Consider the following 25,038-nt stretch of genomic DNA (forward strand, 5'->3'; position numbering starts at 1 on the left):
TAATGAATGGTTTTCTGAAACATAGTGCTCCATTGTAATGTGACATTTCTTGCCACACTTCCATCTTCATAACCTGAATTTTATGATAATGCCTTCCATGATAAGGAAAAATGTGCACCATTTTTCCTCTCCAGTGTAAAATGTAACAGATTTATGTACAATAAATATTTTTATACATTTCTTTTTGTATTTGACCTTGAGATACCAAATCAAGGTGTTGAAGATTGTTTTGTTATAAATTTAAGCTACAAAAAAAAATTTGTATTTTTTTAAACAACTGGAGACTATAGAAGCTTTGTATTATTTTTGGACATAATTAGATTCTTGGTTCTTAAAATATATATGCTATGCAAATTTCACAGTTTTGCTAACATTGAAATCTGTTTCTCACATGTGCATCTACCATTCCACTGAAATATATATTTCTTCTGTATTAATCAGTTTTTATATCTAGCTGGTAAAACTTCCAGATATTTAGTCTTATTCAGTTTTTCTTTAGGGAATGTGTATTCTTGTCTTGTAGCCTTAGACTCTTGCTGCGTTCATATCTATTGTTTTAAAGAGAGGGAAGGCATGTTATAACACCCTGCTCCCTTCTGCCTACTTCAGAGAACTGTTCATCCCTTCCCAGTTTCCAAGGCTCACCCCCTAAAAGCCCCCACGGGTGGTACTGGTCTCTAATTTCCTGCCTTCTCCTGGACCTTTGCTTTGCACTGTGTTCATTTCTCCATCTTCACTGGATTCTTCTTTTTCACTCTTAATATGTAAAATAACTTTTTTTCTTTCATTGGTCTGGTTTCCTCTCAGTCTATCATTTCATTTTATTGCTACCCTTTACCAAAGATTCCTTATGGAAGGCTGTCATAATCAGTGTTTAATTCTTAATGCTTTCTCATCTGACTCTGGTCCCCCTTCCTGGTTTGCTTAGACATGGGAAAACTAGTATTGTGCCTGACATACATGTCATAGGTATTCAAGTCAGTCGCTCAGTCGTGTCCGACTTTTTGCGACCCCAGGGACTGCAGCATGCCAGGCTTCCTTGTCCGACACCAACTCTCGGAGCTTACTCAAACTCATTTCCATCGAGTCAGTGATGCCATCCAACCATCTCATCCTCTAATGTCCCCTTCTCCTCCCACCTTCAGTCTTGCCCAGCATCAGGGTCTTTTCCAATGAGTCAGTTCTTCACATCAGATGGCCAAATATTGGAGTTTCAGCTTCAGCATCAGTGCTTCCAAAGAAAATACAGGACTGATTTCCTTTCGGATGGACTGACTGGATCTCCTCACAATCCAAGGGACTCGCAAGAGTCTTGACACCACAGTCCAAAAGCATCAGTTCTTTGGCACTCAGCTTTCTTTATCGTCCAACTCTCACATCCATATGTAACTACTGGAAAAACCATAGCTTTGACTAGATAGGCCTTTGTTGGCAAAGTAATATCTCTGCATTGTAATATGCTGTCTAGGTTGATCATAGCTTTTCTTCCAAGGAACAAGTGTCTTTTAATTTCATGGCTGCAGTCACCATCTGCTGTGATTTTGGAGCCCCCCAAAATAAAGTCTGTCACTGTTTCCATTGTTTCCTCATCTATTTGCCAAAAGTGATGGGACCAGATACCATGATCTTAGTTTTCTGAATGCTGAGTTTAAAGCCAACTTTTTCACTCTCGTCTTTCACTTTTATCAAGAGGCTCTTTAGTTCTTCTTCACTTTCTGCCATAAGGGTGGTGTCATCTGCATATATGAGGTTATTGATATTTCTCCCAGAAGTCTTGATTCCAGCTTGTGCTTCATCCAGCCTGGCATTTCGTATGATGTACTCTGTATATAAGTTAAATAAGCAGGGTGACAATATACAGCCTTGACGTACTCCTTTCCTGATTTGGAACCAGTCTGTTGTTACATGTCCAGTTCTAACTGTTGGTTCTTGATCTGCATACAGATTTATCAGGAGGCAAGTCAGGTGGTCTAGTTTTCCCATCTCTTGAAGGATTTTTCAGAGTTTGTTGTGATTCACACAGTCAAGGGCTTTGGCGTAGTCAATAAAGCAGAAGTAAATGATTTTCTGGAATTGTCTTACTTTTTTGATGATCCAGTGGATGTTGGCAATTTGATCTCTGGTTCCTCTGCCTTTTCTAAATCCAGCTTGAACATCTGGAAGTTCACAGTTCACGTATTGCTGAAGCCTGGCTTGGAGAATTCTGAGCATTACTTTACTAGCATGTGAGATAAACGCAATTGTGCGGTAGTTTGAACATTCTTGGCATTGCCTTTCTTTGGGATTGGAATGAAAACTGACCTTTTCCAGTCCTGTGGCCACTGCTGAGTTTTTCAAATTTGCTGGCATATTGAGTGCAGTATCATCACAGCATCATCTTTCAGGATTTGAAATAGCTCAGCTGGAATTCCATCACCTCCACTAGCGTTGTTCGTAGTGATGCTTCCTAAGGCTCTCTTGATTTCCCATTCTGGAATGTCTGGCTCTCGGTGATTGATCACACTATTGTGGTTATCTGGGTCATGAAGATCTTTTTTGTACAGTTCTGTGTATTCTTGCCACCTCTTCTTAATATCTTATGCTTCCATTTTTGTCCTTTATTGAGCCCATCTTTGCATGAAATGTTCCCTTGGTATCTCTAATTTTCTTGAAGAGATCTTCCCATTTTGTTGTTTTCCTCTATTTCTTTGCACTGATCACTGAGGAAGGCTTTCTTATCTTTCCTTGCTGTTCTTTGGAACTCTGCATTCAAATGGGTATGTCTTTCCTTTTCTCCTTTGCCTTTCGCTTTGCTTCTTTTCTCAGCTATTTGTAAGGCCTCCTCAGATAACCATTCTGCTTTTTTGCATTTCTTTTTCATAGTTGTTAAAGGAGAGTAATTCCATGAAACCTGACCTCTTGCTACCCATCCCATCAGTAACTTCTCAGTTCTCACTGTGTATAAGTTGACACTTGATTTTCCAAGTTGTCTTCTTTCTAGAAGTTGTGTGTTTTTATATTTGCTCTTCTGACCTTGTACATTGTAGTTTCTGTTCCTGCCTCTGGCCATTCCCTTGAGTTTCCTTCACTGATTCTTTTTTGGGGGGGAGTGAAATAGAAAAGAATAGCTTTATTGCTTCACCTGGCAAAGGGAGCCATAGCAGACTAATGCCTTCAAAATTTTGTTGGCATAAGAGGAGGTAATGAGATTTATAGTAAATGGTTCAAAGAGGAGGGTGTGATCAGTTCATAGCCATTCTTTGATTGGTTGGTGGTGAGGTAATTGGGAGTCAGCATCATCAATCTCCTGGTCCAACCAATCTGGAGTCTAGATGCTTGTGGGAAGCACACGGTTAACTTCTTTTGGTAGGGGTTTCAGTATCTGCAAAATAGCTCAAATATATTGTTATGTATATTCATTTAGGAGGGTACCAGGACACTGCCCCAAGGTTGTTCTATTGTTTTATAGAATTTTTATAGAATTTTTTTTCTGTCAAACCTCAGCATGAAATAGCCATAGGTGTATGTATATATCCCCTCCCTTTAAAACCTCCCTCCCATCTTCTGCCCCTCTAGATGGACATAGAGACCCTGTTTGAGTTCCCTGAGCCATACAGCAAATCCTGTTGGTATCTATTTTACATATGGTAATGTAAGTTTTTATGTTACTCTTTCCATGCATCTCACCCTCTCCTCCCCTCTCCCCACATCCAGAAGTCTATTTTCTATGTCTTTTTCCACTGCTGCCCTGAAAATAAATTCTTCAGTACCATTTTTCTAGATTCCGTATATATACGTTAGAATATGATATTTATCTTTCTCTTTCTCACTCACTTCACTCTGTATAATAGGTTCTAGGTTCATCCACCTCATCAGAACGGACTCAAATGCATTCCTTTATAAGGCTGAGTAATGTTCCATTGTGTATATGTACCACGACTTCTGTATCCATTCATCTCTCGATGGAAATCTAGACTGCTTCCATGTTTGAGCTATTGTAAATGGCGCTGCAATGAACAGTGGGATACATGTGTCTTTTTCAATTTTGGTTTCCTCAGGGTGTATGGCTAGGAGTGGGATTGCTGGGTCATATGGTGGTTTTATTCATAGTTTTTTAATGAATCTCCATACTGTCTTTCATAACCGCTGTATTAGTTTACATTCCCACCTACAGTGCAAGAGCATTCCCTTTTCTCCACATCCTCTCCTGCATTTATTGTTTGTAGACTTTTTGATGATGGCCATTCTGACTGGTGTGAGGTGATATCTCATTGTAGTTTTGATTTGTATTTCCCTGATAATGAGCAATGTTGAACATCATTTCATGTGTTTGTTAGCCATCTGTATGTCTTCTTTGGAGAAATGTCTGTTTAGGTCTTTTTCCCACTTTTTGATTGGGTTGTTTGTTTTTCTGGTTTTGAGCTATATGGACAACTTGTATGTTTTGGAAATTAATCCTTTGTCAGTTGTTTCATTTGCTATTATTTTCTCCCATTTTGAGGGTTGCCTTTTCATCTTGCTTATAGTTTCCTTTGCTCTGCGGAAGCTTTTAAGTTTCATCAGGTCCCATTTGTTTACTTTTATTTTTATTTCCGTTACTCTAGGAGGGGGGTTAAAGCAAGAAGATCTTGCTTTGATTTATGTCATCAAGTGTTCTGCCTATATTTTCCTTTAAGAGTTTTATAATTTCTGGTCCTACATTTATGTCTTTAATCCATTTTGAGTTTATCTTTGTGTATGGTGTTAGGAATGTTCTAGTTTCATTCTTTTACGTGTAGCTGTCCAGTTTTCCCAGCACCATTTATTGAAGAGGCTGTCTTTGCCCCATTGTATATTCTTGCCTCCTTTGTCAAAAATAAGGTACCCATAGATGCATGGGTTTATTTCTGGGCATTCTATCTTGTCCCATTTGCCTATATTTCTGTTTTTTGTACCAGTGCCATAGTGTCTTGATGTCTGTAGCTTTGTAGTATAATCTGAAGTCAGGAAGGTTGATTCCTCCAGCTCCATTCTTCTTTCTCAAGACTGCTTTGTCTGTTCAGGGTCTTTTGTGTTTCCATATGAATTGTGAAATTTTTTGTTCTGGTTTTGTGAAAATGCCATTGTTAATTTGATAGGGATTGAATTAAATCTGTAGACTGCATTTGGTAGTTAGTTATTTTCACAATGTTGATTTTTCCTACCTAGGAACATGAAATGTCTCTCCATCAGCTTATGTCATCTTTGATTTCTTTCATTAGTGTCTTTTAATTTTCTGTGTACAGTTCTTTTGTCTCCTTAGGTAAGTTTATTCCTAGATATTTCTTTTTGTTGCAATGGTGAATGGGATTGATTCCTTAATTTCTCTCTCTGAAATCTCATTGTTAATATATAGAAATGCAAGTGATTTCTGTGTATTGATTTTGTATCCTGCACTTTGCTAAAATCACCGATTAGCTTTAGTAATTTTCTGATACTATTATTTATGGTTTTCTATGTATAGTATCATGTCATCTGCAAACAGTGAGAGTTTTACTTCTTCTTTTCTGATCTGGATTCCTTTTATATCTTTTTCTTCTCTGATTACTGTAGCTAGGACTTCCAGAACTAAGTTGAATAATAGTGGTGAAAGGGTACCCTTGTCTTGTTCCTGATCTTAGGGGGAGGGCTTTCAGTTTTTCACCATTGAGAATAATGTTTCCCGTAGGCTTATCACATATGGCCTTTACTATGTTGAGGTAGGTTCCTTGTATGCCCATTTTTTGAACAGTTTTAATCATAAATGGATGCTGAATTTTGTCAAAGGCTTTTTCTGCATCTATTGAAATGATCATATGGTTTTTATGTTTCAGTTTGTTAATATAGTCTACCGCATTGATCAATTTGCATATACTGAAGAATCCTTGCATTCCTGGAATAAATCCAAATTGATCGTGGTGTATGAGCTTTTTGGTGTGTTGCTGAATTCTGTTTGCTAAAATTTTGTTCAGGACTTTTTAATCTATGTTATCAGTGATATTGGCCTGTAGCTTTCTTTTTTTGTGTTGTCTTTGTCTGGTTTTGATATTGGGGTGATGGTGACCTCGTAGAATGAGTTTGGAAGTGTTCCTTCCTCTGCAATTTTTTGAAAGATTTTTAGAAGGATAGATATTAGCTCTTAAAATGCTTGATAGAATTCTCCTGTGAAGCCATCTGGTCCTGGGCTTTTGTTTTTGGGGAATTTTTTTTATCACGGCTTAAATTTCAATGTTTGTAATTAGGTTGTTCATAATTTCTGTTTCTTCCTGGTTCAGTCTTGGAAGATTGAACTTTTCCAAGAATGCAGTGAAAGTGCTGCACTCAGTATGCCAGCAAATTTGGAAAACTCAGCAGTGGCCACAGGACTGGAAAAGGTCAGTTTTCATTCAATCCCAAAGAAAGGCAATGCCAAAGAATGTTCACACTATCGCACAATTGCACTCATCTCACATGCTAGTAAAGTAATGCTCAGAATTCTCCAAGCCAGGCTTCAGCAATACATGAACCGTGAACTTCCAGATGTTCAAGCTGGATTTAGAAAAGGCAGAGGAACCCAAGATCAAATTGCCAACATCCACTGGATCATTGAAAAAGCAAGAGAGTTCCAGAAAAATATCTATTTCTGCATTATTGACTATGCCAAAGCCTTTGACTGTGTGGATCACAACAAACTCTGAAAAATTCTTCGAGAGATGGGAACACCAGACCCCCTAACCTGCCTCCTAAGAAATCTGTATGCAGGTCAGGAAGCAACAGTTAGAACTGGACATGGAACAACAGACTGGTTCCAAATCAGGAAAGGAGTACCTCAAGGCTGTATATTGTTACCCTGATTATTTAATTTCTATGCAGAGTACATCATGAGAAACGCTGGGCTGGATAAAACACAAGCTGGAATCAAGATTGTCAGGAGAAATACCAATAACTTCAGTTATGCAGATGACACCACCCTTCTGGCAGAAGGTGAAGAAGAACTAAAGAGCCTCTTGATAAAAGTGAAAGACGAGAGTGAAAAAGTTGGCTTAAAGCTCAACATTTAGAAAACTAAGATCATGATATCTGGTCCCATCACTTTTGGCAAATAGATGGGGAAACAATGGAAACAGTGGCAGACTTTATTTTGGGGGGCTCTAAAATCACTGCAGATGGTGACTGCAGTTGTGAAATTAAAAGACTCTTGCTCCTTGGAAGGAAAGTTATGACCAACCTAGACAGCATATTACAAGACAGAGACATTACTTTGCCAACATATGTCTGTCTAGTCAAAACTATGGTTTTTCCAGTAGTCATGTATGGATGTGAGAGTTGGACTGTGAAGAAGGCTGAGTGCTGAAGAAGTGATGCTTTTGAACTGTAGTATTTGAGAAGACTCTTGAGAGTCCCTTGGACTTCAAAGAGATCCAGTCCATCCTAAAGGAGATCAATCCTGAGTGTTCACTGGGAGGACTGGTGTTGAAGCTGAAACTCCAATACTTGGCCACCTGATGCAAAGAACTGACTTATTTGAAATGACCCTGATGCTGGGAAAGGTTGAAGGCAGGAGGAGAAAGGGACGACAGAAGGTAGACATGAGTCTGAGTAAATTCCAGGAGTTTGGTGATGGACAGGGAGGCCTGGTGTGCTGCAGTCCATGGGGTCACAAAGAGTCAGACATGACTGAACGACTGAACTGAACTAAAGAATCTGTCCATTTCTTCCAGGTTATCCATTTTGTTGGGATATAGTTGTTCATAATAGTCTCTTATAATCCTTTTCATTTATTTTTGCTTGGATCTTTATTATTTCTTAACTTCTACTAATTTTGGGGTTTTTTGTTTTTTGGAAAAGAAGTTTTTTTAGGTGCAGCAATGAAATGAAAAGACGTTTACTCCTTGAAAGGAAAGTTATGACCAACCTAGACAGCATATTAAAAAGCAGAGACATTACTTTACCAACAAAGGTCCATCTAGTCCAGGCTATGGTTTTTCCTGTGGTCATGTATGGATATGAGAGTTGGACTATAAAGAAAGCTGAGCACTGAAGAATTGATGCTTTTGAACTGTGGTGTTGGAGAAGACTCCTGAGAGTCACTTGGACTACAAGGAGATCCAACCAGTCCATCATAACGGAGATCAGTTATAGATGTTCATTGGAAGGACTGGTATTGAAGCTGAAACTCCAATACTTTGGCCACCTAATGCGAAGAGTTGACTCATTGGAAAAGACTCTGATGCTGGGAAAGATCGAAGGCAGGAGGAGAAGGGGACGACAGAGGATGAGATGGTTGGATGGCATCATCGACTTGATGGACATTGGTTTGGATGGACTCTGGGAGTTGGTGAGGGACAAGGAGGCTTGGCGTGCTGTGGTTCACGGGGTCACAAAGAGTCAGACACAACTGAGCGACTGAACTGACTGTTAAATTGTCTATTCGATGTTTTTCTTGTTTCTTGAGCTAGGATTGTATTGCTATAAACTTCCCTCTTAGAACTCCTTTTGCTGCATCCCATAGTTTTTGAGTTGTGATATGTTCACTGTCATTTGTTTTCAGAAATTTTTTGATTTCCCTTTTGATTTCTTCAGTAACCTGTTGAGTATTTAGAAATGTGTTGTTTAATCTCCATGTGTTGGTGTTTCTTACAGATTTTTTCTGGTAATTGCTATCTAGTCTCATAGCATTGTGGTTGGAGAAGATACTTGATGATTTCAATTTTCTTAAATTTCCTGAGGTTTGATTTGTGACTCACAATGTTATCTATCCTGGAGCATGTTCTATGTGACTTGAGAAGAAGATAAATTCTTCTGCATTTGGATGGAATGTCCTGAAAATATCAATGAGACCCATCTCATCTAATGTATCATTTAGGACTTGCGTTTCCTTACTTATTTTCTGTTTTGATGATCTGTCCATTGGTGCGAGTGGGGTATTAAAGTCTCCTACTATTATTGTGTTACTCTCAGTTTCTCCTTTTATGTCGGTTAGTGCTTGTCTTATGTATTGAAGTGCTCCTATGATGGGCACACACATATTTAGAATTGTTATGCCTTCCTCTTGGATTGATCCCTTGATCATTATGGAGTATTCTTCCTTATCTCTTGTAATCTTTATTTTAAGGTCTATTTTGTCAGATATGAGGATTGCTACTCCAGCTTTCTTTTGCTTCCCATTTGCATGGAATTTATTTTTCCATCCTCTCACTTTCAGTCTATATGTGTTTTTAGGTATGAAGTGGGTTTCTTGTAGACAGCATATATGTGGGTTTTGTTTTTGTATCTATTCAGCCATTTTGTATCTATTCAGCCAGTCTCTGTCTTTTGGTTGGAGCATTTAATCCATTTACATTTAAAGTAATTATTGATATATATGTTCCTATTGCCATTTTCTTAATTGTTTGGGGTTATTTTTATAGATCTTTTTTATTCTCTTGTATTTTTTGACTATATAAGTCCCTTTAACATTTGTTGTAAAGCTGATTTGGTGGTACTGAATTCTCTTAACTTTTGCTTGTCTGAAAAGCTTTTTATTTCTCCATCAGTTTTGAATGAGATCTTTGCTGGGTACAGTAATCTTGGCTGTATATTTTTCTCTTTCAGTACTTTAAATATATCCTGCCATTCCCTTCTGGCCTGCAGAGTTTCTGCTGAAAGATCAGCCTCTCAGCATATGGGGTTTCCCTTGTATGTTACTTGTTGCTTTCAATCTTCTTTCTTTGTGTTTAGTTTTTGGTAGTTTGATTAATATCTGTCTTGGTGTGTTTCTCCTTGGGTTTATCCTCTATGGGACTCTCTGTGCCTCTTGGACTTGACTGACTCTTTCCTTTTCCGTTTTGGGTAAATTTTCAACTATAATCTCTTCAAAAATTTTCTCATACCTTTTCTTTTTCTCTTCTTCTTCTGGGACCCCCATATTTACAATGTTGGTGTGTTTAATACTGTCCCAGAGCTCTCTGAGACTATCCTCAGTTCTTTTCATTCTTTTTATTTTATTCTGCTCTTCAGAAGTTATTTACACCATTTTGTCTTTGAACTCACTGATAGGTTCTTCTGCTTTACATATTCTGCTATTGATTCCTTCTAGAGTATTTTTAATTTCAGTAATTGTTTGTCTCTGTATGTTTATTCTTTCATTCTTCTAGGTCTTTGTTAACTGATTCTTGCATTTTCTCCATTTTGTTTTCAAGGTTTTTGATCATCTTTACTATCATTATTCTGAATTCTTTTTCAGGTAATTTGCCTATTTCCTCCTCATTTATTTGGACTTCTGTGTTTCTAGTTTGTTCCTTCATTTGTGTAGTATTTCTCGCCTTTTCATTTTGTTTTTTAACTTACTGTGTTTGAGGTCTCCCTTTCCCAGGCTTCAAGGTTGAATTCTTTTTTCCTTTTGGTTTCTGCCCTCCTAAGGTTGGTCCAGTGGTTTGTGTAAGCTTAGTATAGGATGAGATTTGTGCTGAGTTGTTTGTTTGTTTTTCCTCTGATGGGCAAGGCTGAGTGAGGTGGTAATCCCTGTCTGCTGATGATTGGGTTTGTATTTTTGTTTTGTTTGTTGTTTAGATGAGGCATCCTGTACAGGGTGTTACTGGTGGTTGGGTGATGCCAGGTCTTGTATTCAAGTGGTTTCCTTTGTGTGAAAAGTGAAAGTGAAAGAAAGTGAAGTTGCTCAGTCGTGTCCGACTCTTTGCGACCCGTGGACTGTAGCCCACCAAGCTCCTCCGTCCATGGGATTCTCCAGGCAAGAATACTGGAGTGGGTTGCCATTTCCTTCTCCAGGGGACCTTCCCGACCCAGGGATCGAACCCAGGTCTCCCACATTGCAGGCAGATGCTTTAACCTCTGCACCACCAGGGAAGCCCCTACACTATTTGATACTCCCTAGGGTTAGTTCTCTGGTAGTCTAAGGTCTTAGAGTCAGTTCTTCCACTCCAAAGGCTCAGGGCTTAATATCTACTTTTGCATGGTTCTATATATTTTGTTTCCTCTAGTCAGGTACTCCTGTCCACTCTCAGCTAGTGTTCTGCATGCACTTCTGTGTCTGAAGATGTATTCCTGATATATCTGTGCAGAGAGCTGTACTTCATGTCCACCTGCTCCTCCACCATCTTGTTCTCCTTCCTTCACTGATTCTTTTCTGGATAAATTTCTTTTTGTGAAGATGTTTCTCAAAGTCCTCAACCCTCAACATCAGACTTTCAAAGTGGTATCTTCCAGTCTCATTACTTCACTTCATCTTTCAGCTCTCACATCTCTATCCAACATCCCTCTTGAGCTCCAGACTTGATTGTCAAAGTTCCAAACATTTCTACATACTGCAAATTCAGTCTGCCCCAAAGCCTCAGTATTTTCAGAGGTGTTCTCACTATATATTGATACATTTGTTTGGGAGGAAGTAGAGAGCATCATGTAACTGCCTGGGATGGGAGAAGAGCCTGGAGCGACAAGTACTTTATTTGGAGATATTCAACCAAACTCTTGTTTTGATCCCATGTCTCATATTGTCCTAAGTGGTACCAAGGGTCTTCAGATCCTGAGCTTTTCGGGTGGTCTGTTGACAGTGTGTCTATTGATTATTTCCCCTTGTGGTCAAAGTTCCCTGTTGCTGCCACTTGGTGGAAGCTTCCTCTGGTCAGTTACCATGCTTTCATCTGCTTTTGCCATCTAAGCCTTTTCTGAAATCTCTTATCTGCTAATATCTATGTTCTTCCTCTCTTTGTACTTATAACTTTAAAAACAAAAACAAACAAAAAAAAACCCTTACTGTCATTTCAGAGTGTTTTGCACAAGAGAAGAAATCAGTGTTTGTGGTTTGTCTCCAGTATTAATCAGAATTTTTATCTCTTAGTAGTCGAAAATGTGGAGAGATTATCACTCAACAAACTCTCACTGTTATAGAGAGGAGGCAGGAGAATTCAGATGCAGTTCTACACCATAATGGTTCCCATTTGTGAACTTAATTTATAACTTACAGACTTAATTTACTGAAAAGAAATCCCGTTAAAAATTACAGGAGCTATGGCAATAAGTCTGTTTTTAGAATGAGTGATGAGCTAAATAAAATGAATTAAATCTAGATCATAGGTTATGGAATCTCAAAACCAGGCCTAAATAAATTTATGACTTTTAGACTTGTTCTCAGTAGCTTAGCACCTGCTTTATGTAAAGTTTGACTTTCACCTTATTTTAGAATTGTTGTTCATAACCAATCATACAACGCAGGCGAAGGCCCTGGCATCTTTTAAAAGGCAGGGATTGATGTATGCCTGTGATGTTTCTAGGGATAACTATGGAGTATCAATATTGTGCCTATTACTGTTAGTTGTTAATAATTCATAGCTGTTATTTTTAATATCATCATAAGTAAATTACTGAAAAAAGCATGCTTTTTAAATTGTTGCCACTGTTTACTGATGCATAAAAGTAGAAGTGTGACTCAAGAATAACTCACTGAAGAAAAGTAGTCACAAATTATTCTTAATGTCAATACCTGTATTGAGGGTACAGTACTGTTTAGTAAGATGAATATGTTAAATTATGCATTCGTTCATATTTTGATTTCTGTAGTGCTTCCTTCCTTATTGGTCTTTTTCAACACTTTTTTGGCCAGAGGGAGAGGGGAAATGGTAGTCAAATTTAAACAGACTGGGTGTTTTCATATTTAGGAGAAATTTAATTTCTGAAGTAATTTTTGGAATAAATTATGGCCTAAATGCATGCTTGCTACCTTTATTCTCATCAGTGCAAATAGCCATATGACATCAATTTAATATCAAAATTAAAAGTGTTTCTTTTTCAAGCATAAGAACTCTTTTTAAAAATTTTAACTGTAATTGGACTTGGAACCCCACATATAAACAGGTTAAAGCAAAGCTCCCCCGTTGGTGATGGGAATGAGTAGCCTGGAGCCTCAGAGTCAGCCACTACTCCCTGCCTCTGCAAGTCTCCTTGGAACAAGTTTTTAAATTACAAGCAGTGATGGAAAGAACAGTGTTTGGAATCATATGTATCTGGGCTTAAATCCTTTGTCTCCATGTGGTAGCTTTCTAACCTTGGAAAATTTATTCAGCCTCTCTGAACTTTGCTTGTTCTCTTTAGTTAGGGCAGGCAGGGAGAGGGGAAAGGGGTGTCTTACTCTTATTTTACAGAAATGTTTTAGAATGAACTGAGATAACATGGGCTGTACTGTACAATACCTGACACAGAGGAGGTCCTCAGGAAAAGAGCCGCCTTCTTGTCACGTGAAGTCTGACTCCAGCTTAGAATCTAACGCTTTGTTTAAGAATGGTACTACTTTTTCTGTGTGTCCAGAAATCAACTATTGGAAGCATTGATTTTTCTGTCACACTTGAAGGCGCACATGAACATATGTACACACACTGAATTTTAGCTAGAAGTCGGAGCATCTCACCCCTTGATTGCTTCTTTAAAGACTAAGTGCCGTCAAGGTGCCTGAAGTGGAGATGACAATGTGTGTTACTGTTCACGTGACCAAACTGCCAGAGCTGAAGCCTGTCAGTGTAGCTGACACTGATCTGGGGCCTTGATATCCCAGCGTTCTTGAATGTTGAATGTATTGCATGGTATCTGGTGTGATTTGCTACTACTCCAACCTCTTATAGACCTCACTTAGTCCTACTCTGTGGTTTGATGGAGTACCTTGTCAGAGTGGAAACTGGGGATGAAGGGTCATGTACCTACTCCAGATTTTTGTGAGTAAATACACCTCCAGAAATGCCAGATACTGATTTGAGAACATCAGAAGGAGCTCAAGAAAGCTCTCCTAGAATTAAAAACATTTATTATCGTGGCCCAGTGTTTTCACTGGAGAAGTCTTTATACCATAACAGGAGGGAATGGCTTTTCTTCTGTTATGTTGTCAACTTCTTTTCCTACCTTACACACCTGCCCGTGTTGATTTCACTTTTACCTACATTTTAGCCTACAACAAAGCTGTCCTTCCAGCCCAGTATGTTGTTCTGAGCTTCAGGGTGATGGAGCTGGTTCTTTGATGGGCCTTTCCTATGAATGTCACTGGGTATGAGATTTGACTCAAAGTTGAATTCAGTGTATTTTATCCTAACTTCCTTCTGTTCCCATATTCCCTGTCCTGCCAAAAAGTCATGTTCGACTCTTTGCGACCCCATGGACTGTGGCCTGCCAGGCACCTCTGTCCGTGGAATTCTCCAGGCCAGAATACTGGAGTGGATAGCTGTTCCCTCCTCCAGGGGATCTTCCCAACCCAAGGATCCAACCCAGGTCTCCCATATTGCAGGCAGATTCTTTACCGTCTGAGCCACCAGAGAAGCAAAAGTCCTGCCAAAAGGTGCCATCAGTTACTCAGTCTTGACATCAGAGAACGATTCTGCCAAGCAGTGTGTTATGGCCAGATATCTTAGGAGAAAACTAACTAGAATTCTCTAGTAGGCATCTGGTTTTAGTTTATAAATGCCCAATTTGGGTAACCATTAGTAATCTAGGTAATGGTCCTACTCGTGATGAAAGCATAAAGTTGTTTGCCTTCACCTTGTGGTGATTTTGTTTATTGGAAGATATATACATGCACATGTATATGTGTATGTGGGCAGTTCCCATTCTGAAAAACTTGAGTTGTAGTAATTTCCCAGGCAAAGAGGGCAAGGGATATATGGTGTCAGCAGTGATAATAGTGTTGTGCAAAGACATACCTGTAGTAAAAGGAAGCAAGAGGGGAGAGGAGTAGAAAATAGGTCTCGAGAATATCTGAGAACACACATGGTGACATCAGGCCCTGCAGGCATTACAAGTGACGAGAGATGGAATCAATGGTGCATGGGGGCTCGATCCACCAGGACCTTGAATGCCATGCTAGGAGGTCTGGATTTTATCCTGACAAGGGTGCACAGGCATGGGAGCCCTTTAGGGATGGTCAGATTTGAAATCTGAAACATTGCTGTGGCTTTTGTGTGGAGAGCAGACTAGGGAACTTTAGGAATGGAAGCAGGGACACAGGTTAAGTTACTCACTGCCAGCAGCTTTCTCGGGGCGAGGTCATGGTGTCCTGGCGTTTCATTGACTGTCCAACAAGTGGGAATGTTACAGTTTACAGAAAATGGGCAAGAATGGAGACACAGCGTGGTCAAGTTCAGTTTGGATGTACTGAGTTGGAGGTTCCAGTGAAGTGTTCAGGTGGCTAGCTGATGATTGGATATACAGTCTGAGTTGAGAATACACATCTGGGAATGATCAGATTGATCAGTAAGAAATGAGAACTCTTAAGAAGATCATGAAGGTAAAGTGGCCCTGGGCTGGAAGCTGGAGAAACGTGATATGTAAAGAAAGGATGGCTAGAAGGAGGCGGAGAGAATGTTGAGAGAAGAAGCAAAACCTCAGGGTGATGTCATGGGAGCCAAAGGGAGATTGGCTTTCAGGATCAGATCCAGTCTCACCTCCTGTAGACATACCACATTAGATCAGAGCAGAAAAAGTATGTTGAATGAACAAGTATGTTGAATGAACAATATGAAAGTGTCTCTGAAGCCAGATTGCAGGGGCTATAAAGAGTCACTGAGAGGAAAGGGAAAGAAGATGGTGACAGTTGGTAACTTCTGTCAATGAGTTGGTAGTGAAGAAAGGAGAAATCTTTCCCTGGACTTAAACTTTGAATGGTGGGCTTATGGACAGGGGCAGATGAGGAAGTGAGGGGGCTGTTTAGAAGACATCAAGCACTATGAAGTAGTGCCCTGGTGGATCCTTGGAGGAGGAGTCATCCTCCCTGCATTGTGAGGGCAAATGAAGGAAGTGGGACTGATGCTTTCTCTGTGATGCAGATAGAGGAGGGGTGGGGGCAGGACTATGAGAGAGCATCTCTGTGAAGTGAAAGGTAGGGTCCTCTGCCCAGCAAGGGATGAGGTGGTGGAGGGGGCATGACTTAAGGGATGTGGTAAAGGTTTGAAATAGCTTCCATGGGAAGTGGGGAGGTTGCAGACTGATTTCCAGCAGAAACTAAATCGAGAACTGTTGGCCGACTGCATCCTCTTAGCTGTGGGTATCCCCATGGATTTTTAAACCAAGACATAGTTACTTTGTGGAAAAGATAAAACCAGAATGTTGTGGGGTGGGGATGACCAAAGAACAAACAAAAGAAGCTTTGAGTGTGTTAGCCATGTTTGATGACTGGATAGAAAAGATATGAAAATTTGTGGCAACTGAGACGGAAGAAGAGAGGCCTGAAGCTGTGATGATGCAGAAAGACTGATGCACCTGGCACAGTGGGGTAACAGAGCTGAAAAGATGAGAGGGTGTGAATACTTCGGGAATGCCGGAGATTGAGATTCTCAGGCTGGGTGCTTATGGGTAAAGATAAGGGTCAGGGTTAGCCAAACAGTAAGGCCCAGCAGAAGTGGAAGTCATTGGAGTTGAGGATGCTGAGGAACTGGGGCTCAAGGTGTTGTAAGAATCATGCCTGCTATGCACGATGGAGGCAGAGCCTGAGGGAGAAGGGATGCCCAACTCATGTGCCAGAGGAGTCATGTGGCTCTTCACTGTTTCTCGCTCAACAGGCGCTTTGCTGACACTCCCTATCCCTTGACTATCTTGACCTTGTTCCCTGTGCCATTCACCATGTTGGGACAGCACCTGCCACTTGTTAGAGACTACCAAAGGAGGTGACATACTTATGCCCATTAGACCTGAAAACAAGTTCTTACATCACTGGAATGTACACTCTTATGAAAGCAGGACTGTTGGGTTTTGTTTTGTTTTTCACTGTTGCATCAAAGCACAGGGCAGTATCTTACAATTCATCACTTAGAGAAGAATGAATACCTTGACATCGACATTGGCCCTGACTGCTCCTTGGTACCTGGTCACAGCCCCTGGCTGCCTTCCCCCAAACGCTCTTCCAAGTCCTCTCTATTTGGGGAGCTCAGATCCTAGCTCCACCTCTGCATCCCTCCTTCAGCTAAGCATCTCTGCTCTCACTTCTGAGGTCAGAGCCACGTGTTAGACCTTGCTCATCATCTTCTCCCCCTTACAGAATTGCTCAGGCTTTAGCTGCTTCCTTATCACTGTAGTTGGAAGAGGAAGTATTCCTGCAACACTCCGAGGCTCATGCTTCCTCTTTTTTAGACATATTAGGGACTGTACTCTTCATCTCATCACCTTCTGCTTTTCTTTTTTGAACCTGTCATCCTTATCTTGTTCAGCAGTTACTCCTTCCCCACCAGGTATACAGCTGATCCATAAAACAGGAATAAAAAGACGTTTCTTCTGTCTTGGACCTTAAACTGTCACCTTTCCTCCCCTTTTTTCTAGTTAAAAAAAATCTCTCAAAAGTGTTCCTCTCTATTTGCCAAGTGTTCCTGTTTCCTTGCTATGTGTCCACTATTTAACACCTTGAGTTTAGGGCTGTTCTCACGAATTCCTGAGCTCTTTTGACAATTTTTCCTGTATTCCTAGGGATTCCCTATGGTCTTCAGTTCCTTTGTTTATTAATCCAGCAAGTATTTAAGCACCTCTTATTGTCAGGCACATTTCAAGATGCTAACCATAACAGCAATGAATAAAACAGACAAATAACCCTGCCCTTGTGGCTTTTACTTTCTAGAGAAAGAAACATCTCAAATACTGTGTGTTTGTGAAATATGTATTTGATACTAGCAGGTACATAGGAGAAAACTAAAGCAGAGAAGAGATGCAGGCAGTTTCAGAGTGGAGGAGTTTACTGTTTTAGACTGAGTGACTGGGGAAACTTACAGTGAAGGGATGACAGGTAAGTAAAGGTCTGAGGGCGGTGAGGGGGAGTGAGTCGCTAGCTCTGTGGGGGGAGAAAATGCTGGCAGAGAGAAGAGTGAATGCGTGGTTCCTGAGGTGTGAGTGGGCCTCATGTTTCTGAAGAACAGTGAGAAGCACCGTCCTCCTCTTCCTTGACCTCGCAGTGGCACTGGCCGTTTGTTCCCCTTTGCTTTTGGAAATGTCTGCTGGGATGACTGTTCTGGTTTTGGCCTTCCCCATCTCTCTCACTGATTGTTTCCTTCTTTGTGCCTGCCTTTTAATCTTTTCTTTCCCCCCAATGCTTTTTTGTTAGTCCTGCTTTCCCCTGCACATGCTGTGTATCACCAAATCACATTCTTCACTGGGCTCTGACTGCTTCACCGGGGACCACAGATTCAATTCGTCTGACATGGACTTTGTTGCCTCACCTCCCCCAACCCCGACAAAGGCTCTTGCCTTCTTTTTTCCTTGTCCATTTTTGGCTTAACTACTTAGTCTCCCCATTTAGAAAACTTAGTTGTCTGTGACTTTGTTATCCCTCACCCGCCACTTCTAGTTGGTCATCTTATTGACCTCATTCTCCCTCCTCTGTGCCTGAGTCGTCTTCAGCGACACCCTTGCCGTAATAAACTTACTTCACACTATGTGTGCTCAAGGTGTGCTCCACCCTGTCTGAAATACTCTTCTCGCCCTTCAGGAGCAAGTGCAAATGTTACCTCCTCTCTGCAGTGGATTCTCCCATATGTCCAACTCTTTAGAGCCCCATGGACTATAGCCCACCAGCTTCCTCTGTCCATGGAATTCTCCAGGCAGCAATACTGGCATGGATAGCCATTCCCTTCTCCAAGGGATCTTAAGCACTAACATCCATTGAATCATTGGAAATGAAAGAGAGTTCCAGAAAAACATCTACCTCTGCCTTATTAACTACACCAAAGCCTTTGACTGTGTAGATCACAACAAACTCTGGAAAATTCTTCAAGAGATGGGAATACCAGACCACCTTATCTGCCTCCTGAGAAATCTGTATGCAGATCAAAAAGCAACAGTTAGAATTGGACATGGAACAACAGACTGGTTCCATATAGGGAAAGGAATACATCAAGCTTGTATGACTTATATGCAGAGTATATCATGTGAACTGCCAGAATGGATGAAGCACAAGCTGGAATCAAGATTGCTGGGAGAAATGTCAATAACCTCAGATATGCAGATGACACCACCCTTATGGCAGAAAGCAAAGAAGAATTAAAGAGCCTCTTGGTGAAAGTTAAAGACAAGAGCAAAACACTTGGCTTAAAACTCAGCATTCAGAAAACTAAGATCATGGCATTTGGTCCCATCACTTCATGGCAAATAGATGGGGAGACAGTGAAAACAATGAGAGCCTTTATTATTATTATTTTTTTTTTTGCTCCAAAATCACTGCAGATGGTGACTGCAGCCATGAAATTAAAAGACACTTGCTCCTTGGAAGAAAAGTGATGACAAACCTAGACTGCACATTAAAAAGCAGAGACATTACTTTGCCAACAAATGTCTGTCTAGTCAAAGCTATGGGTTTTCCAGTAGTCATGTATGGATGTGAGAGTTGGACTATAAAGAAAGCTGAGTGCCAAAGAATTGATTCTGAACTGTAGTGTTGGAGAAGACTCTTGAGAGTCCCTTGGACTGCAAGGAGATCCAACCAGTCAATCCTATAGGAAATCAATCCTGAATATTCTTTGGAAGGACTGATGTTAAAGCTGAAACTCCAGTAGTTTGTCCACCTGATAAAAGAACTGACTCATTGGAAAAGACCCTGATGCTAGAAAAGATTGAAGACAGGAGGAGAAGGGGATGACAGAGAATGAGATGGTTGGATGGCATCATAGACTCGATGGACTTAAGTTTGAGGAAGCTCCAAGAGAGTTGGTGATGGACAGGGAAGCTTGGCATGCTTCAGTCCTTGGGGTTGCAAAGAGTCGGACCTGACTGACCAACCGATTGTGTACATAGCTCTCCTGTGCTCCACATGGTGGATGCAATGATGAGTATCTTGCTAGACTGTCAGCTCCTTGAATCCACAACTAAGTCTTATTAATCATTGTACCTAATGCTTTCCTGTGTTTCCCTGTTTTGGACACATAGCAAAGAGGATAGACAGACAGACAGACAGATGAATTTGGACCTAAGCATACTGCATTACCACATATTGAGTATGTAGGGGAAAAAATTAAATTCCCAAAAATACATATGCCTTCATAAGTAGTCTTTATATGTTATATGCAGAGTACCAGCATCTTTGAGGACAACTGGAATCAACGTTTTATTAGTGTTTGCTTGAATCCTGAGTGTTTTCATTCTGTTTCTCACTTGTTGAATCAGTGGCAGATAGTCCAGTTGGCAGGTGACATTGGCCCTTAGCTTGTGGCAGGCTGAACTTCATTGCTGTCTAGGCTGTTATTTTACATCAGACTTTTAGTATGTAGTTATATAAATACACAGTTTGTCATGTTAATAGCAGGGCCCTTTCCTGCTAATTTTTGTCTCTAAATACTTTTGAGTGTTTTTGTTGTTGTTTTGGTGGTGTTGTTAAAGGTATTTTAATTAGTGACACAAATTTCTCATAGGACTATTAGGCAAAAATTAAGTAACTAATAAAGGAAACTGAGAAAATGTTCTTATTACATTTAAGATACAGGGATTCTGGGATAGCAAAGAAGTGATTATTGAAAGGAAGGAGAATTAAGTGGTTTTTAAAAATTTTTTATATATATCACTCTAAAAAGGTTAAATGTGAAGGCATTCACTAGTTTAGCAAAATGTATTTTCCTTGCTTAGGAAACAGTCCATTATATATTTTAAAAAATTTTTAAAATTGATTGATGATCATTTTATAATATTGGTTTGATTTCTATCATACATCAACATGAGTTAACCATAGGTATACATTAGCCCCCTCCCTCTTAAATCTCTCTCCCACCTCCTGCCCATCCCCTCTAGGTTATTACAGATCCCCAGTTTGAGTTCCCTGAGTCATAAACAGCAGATCCCGTTGGCTATCTATTTACGTATGTTAGTGTATACGCATCCATGCTAGTCTCTCCGTTCATCTCACCATCTCCCTCTTCTCCCTGTCCCTTGTCCCTAAGTCTGTTCTCTATGTCTGTATTGTGTATTAACACATATATATGGCATCTAGAAGGATGCTACTAATGAGGTTCAGTACCATCCTTCTAGATGCCACATATATGTGTTAATATACAATATTTGTTTTTCTCTTTCTGACTTACTTCACTCTGTATAATAGGCTCTAGGTTCATCCACCTCATTAGAACTGACTCAGATGCATTCCTTTTATGGCTGAGTAGTATTCCATCGTATAAATGTACCACAACTTCTTTATCCATTCATCTGTCAGAAGACATCTAGGTTGCTTCCATGTCTATCGGCTATTATAAATACTGCTGTAGGGAATATTGGGGTACATGTATTTTTTTCAGTTTTGGTTTCTTCAGTGTATATGCCTAGGAGTTGGATTTCTGGGTTGTATGGTGGTTTTATTCCTAGTTTTTTAAGGACTCTCCATACTGTCTTCCACTGTGGCTCTATCAATTTATATTCCCACCAGCAGTGAAGGAGGGTTCCCTTTTCTCCACACCCTTTCCAACACTTGTTGTTTGTGGATTTTCCATTCTCATTGGTGCAAGGTGATATCTCATTGTAATTTTGATTTGCATTTGTCTAATAATGAGACACAAGCTGTAATCAAGATTGCTGGGAGAAATATCAATAACCTCAGATATGCAGATGACACCACCCTTATGGCAGAAAGTGAAGAGGAACTAAAAAGCCTCTTGATGAAAGTGAAAGAGAAGAGTGAAAAAGTTGGTTTAAAGCTCAAAATTCAGAAAACAAAGATTATGGCATCCGGTCCCATCACTTCATGGGAAATAGATGGGGAAACAGTGGAAACGGTGTCAGACTTTATTTTTTTCAATCTTCAAAATCACTGCAGATGGTGACTGCAGCCGTGAAATTAAAAGACGCTTACTCCTTAGAAGAAAAGTTATGACCAACCTAGATAGCATGTTGAAAAGCAGAGACATTACTTTGCCGACTAAGGTCTGTCTAGTCAAGGCTATGGTTTTTCCAGTGGTCGAGTATGGATAGACTATAAAGAAAGCTGAGCACTGAAGAATTGATGCTTTTGAAGTGTGGTGTTGGAGAAGACTCTTGAGAGTCCCTTGGACTACAAGGAGATCCAACCAGTCCATTCTGAAGAAGATTAGCCCTGGGATTTCTTTGGAAGGACTGATGCTGAAGCTGAAACTCCAGTATTTCGGCCACCTCATGCAAAGAGTTGACTCATTGGAAAAGACTCTGATGCTGGGAGGGATTGGGGGCAGGAGGAGAAGGGGACGACAGAGGATGAGATGGCTGGATGGCATCACTGACTCGATGGATGTGAGTCTGAGTGAACCCCGGGAGTTGGTGATGGACAGGGAGGCCTGGTGTGCTGCGATTCATGGGGTTGCAAAGAGTCGGACACGACTGAGCGACTGAACTGAACTGAATAATGAGTGTGATGTTGAGCATCTCTTCATGTGTTTATTAGCCCTCCATATGTCTTCTTTGGAGAATTGTCTGTTGAGGCCTTTTGCCCACTTTTTGATTGGGTTGCTTGTTTTTCTGGTATTGAGTTGTATGAGCTGCTTACATATTTTGGAAATTAATCCTTTGTCAGTTGTTTCATTTGGTATTATTATCTCCCTTCTGAGGGTGTCTTTTCACCTTGTTTATAGTTTACTTTGCTGTGCAAAAGCTTTTACGTTTAATTCAGTTCAGTTCAGTTCAGTCGCTCAGTCATGTCCGACTCTTTGCAACCCCATAAATCGCAGCACGCCAGGCCTCCCTGTCCATCACCAACTCCTGGAGTTCACTCAGACTCACATCCATCGAGTCAGTGATGCCATCTAACCATCTCATCCTCTGTCGTCCCCTTCTCCTCCTGCCCTCAGTCCCTCCTAGCATCCGAGTCTTTTCCAATGAGTCAACTCTTTGCATGAGGTGGCCAAAGTACTGGAGTTTCATCTTCGGCACCATTCCCTCCAAAGAAATCCCAGGGCTGATCTTCGGAATGGACTGGTTGGATCTCCTTGCAGTCCAAGGGACTCTCAAGAGTCTTCTCCAATACCACAGTTCAAAAGCATCAATTCTTCGGCACTCAGCTTTCCTCACAGTCCAACTCTCACATCCATACATGACCACAGGAAAGACCATAGCCTTGACTAGACGGACCTTTGTTGGCAAAGTAATGTCTCTGCTTTTGAATATGCTATCTAGGTTGGTCATAACTCTCCTTGTTAGGTCCCACTTATTTATTTTTGTTTTTATTTCCATTATTCCAGGGGGTGGGTCATAAAGGATATTGCTATGATTTATGTCATTCAGTGTTCTGCCTATGTCTTCTTCTACAAGTTTTATAGTTTCTGGTCTTACATTTATGTCTTTAATACATTTGGAGTTTATCTTTGTGTATGGTGTTAGGAAGTGTTCTAATTTCATTCTTTTACATGTAGCTGTCCAGTTCTTCCAGCACCGCTTATTGAAGAGAGATCATCTTTTTCCATTGTGTATTCTTGCCTCCTTTGTGAAAGATAAGGTGCCCATATGTGCGTGGATTATCTTTGGTCTTTCTGTCTTATTCCATTGGTCTATACTTCTGTTTTTGTGCCTGTACCATACAGTTGGAAGCAGTCCATTGTATTTTGAAAGGAATTGTCAAGTAACTAAAAATAATTGAGGCAGTGAGATAGTGTTTTTGATTTTATAGAAGTTTTTTGTCTTGATTTTATTGATGTTAAAAATGTAATCATTATATTCTGTTTTCCTTTAAAAAGAAAAAAAACACTGCCCTAGTTTTATAAAACCCCCTTGTGAATCTGTATGCATTTTAAGAATATTGGTGTTATTTTAGTGAGTAGCGTACAGTTCACTTAAGCATTGTGGCTGGCTGTTACAACAAAGTAAATGGAGTAAAGGACAAAAAAAAAAAAACATAACACATGATCACTTTCAGAATGTCCTCTAGCGTATTTTCTGCTGTCATATTGAGAGGCTATTTAAGCTGTTGACATGAGAAGAGAGCGCAGTTCATTTATAGAGCAGGCCCCCATAAAGAGCAGAAGGCTGGGTGGATGAGGTGGAGACATGTGGGATTGAGTTGCAGTTGAAACCAGTAAAAGGTGAGACTTTGACTCTAGAAGGCTGGTGGTATTCTAAATGTAAAAGACTCACAAGTTATATTAAGGACCTAACACATAGGAAAATGCGAATGTGTTTATTCAAAAATAGTCCTGACTCCTAAGGTTGGAATAGACCTTGAAATATGGTTCACTTGAAATTAATTTCCTAGGCTAATGGGTTCTAAACATTTCACAACCATTCATATGCCAAGTATTATTAGTGGTTAGTGGAACACTCCTTTAAGCTGTTTTGAATTTGGATTAAAACAAGGAAGGAAGTGAACAAATGACATTTGGATGTTCTTGCCTTCTTGAAGATCAGCTTCTTACAAAACTTCATCCTATGAACCTGCAGTGGCCTCAGGTGGTTTCACCTTGGCATGCTGATATTTTTCTGACTCACACTTGAGCTTTCCTTTTATAAAGACCAGTGAGTGTGATGTCTGACAGATACTATTAGACGGCATTCCTCGTACAAGTAGGTGAATGAGCATGTTGGGAAAGGCAGGCTGAGTTGGCCCCTTTGCCTGAAGCTAAGGACGCTTTAGGCAGGAGAGAGCGTGGACTGCCAGCACGGTCACATGTTGTACACGTGAATGGAGTGTGCTTCACTGCTGCTGCGTTGCTTCAGTCGTGTCTGACTCTGTGTGACCCCATAGATGGCAGCCCACCAGGCTCCTCTGTCCCTGGGACTCTCCAGGCAAGAATACTGTAGTGGATTGCCATTTTCTCCTCCAATGCATGCATGCATGCTAAGTCGCTTCAGTCGTGTCTGACTCTGTGTGACCCCATAGATGGCAGCCCACCAGGCTCCTCTGTCCCTGGGATTCTCCAGGCAAGAATACTGGAGTGGATTGCCATTTTCTCCTCCAATGCATGCATGCATGCTAAGTTGCTTCAATTGTGTCTGACTCTGTGCAACCCTATGGACAGCAGCCCACCAGGCTCCTCTGTCCACAGGATTCTCTAGGCAAGAATACTTTAGTGGGTTGCCATTTCCTTCTCCAGTGCTTCACTAGTAGGTTAACTATGAGCAGGTAAAACACACCCCTTGCATCTGCAAGAATTCCTGGTGCTGCCCACCATCTGCGTTAATACATATATCAGGGCT

At 40.5% G+C, this 25,038-nt stretch overlaps 1 protein-coding gene across 2 annotated transcripts in view; it reads left to right on the top strand.

Moving 5' to 3' along the window:
- Positions 1-25,038, top strand: part of CRYBG3 (crystallin beta-gamma domain containing 3) — a 124,546-nt gene that overhangs the window by 20,796 nt on the left and 78,712 nt on the right. The gene's annotated exons all lie outside the window — the stretch shown is intronic.

Source organism: Capra hircus, chromosome 1, assembly GCF_001704415.2.
Source record: "Capra hircus breed San Clemente chromosome 1, ASM170441v1, whole genome shotgun sequence".
NCBI lineage: Eukaryota > Metazoa > Chordata > Mammalia > Artiodactyla > Bovidae > Capra > Capra hircus.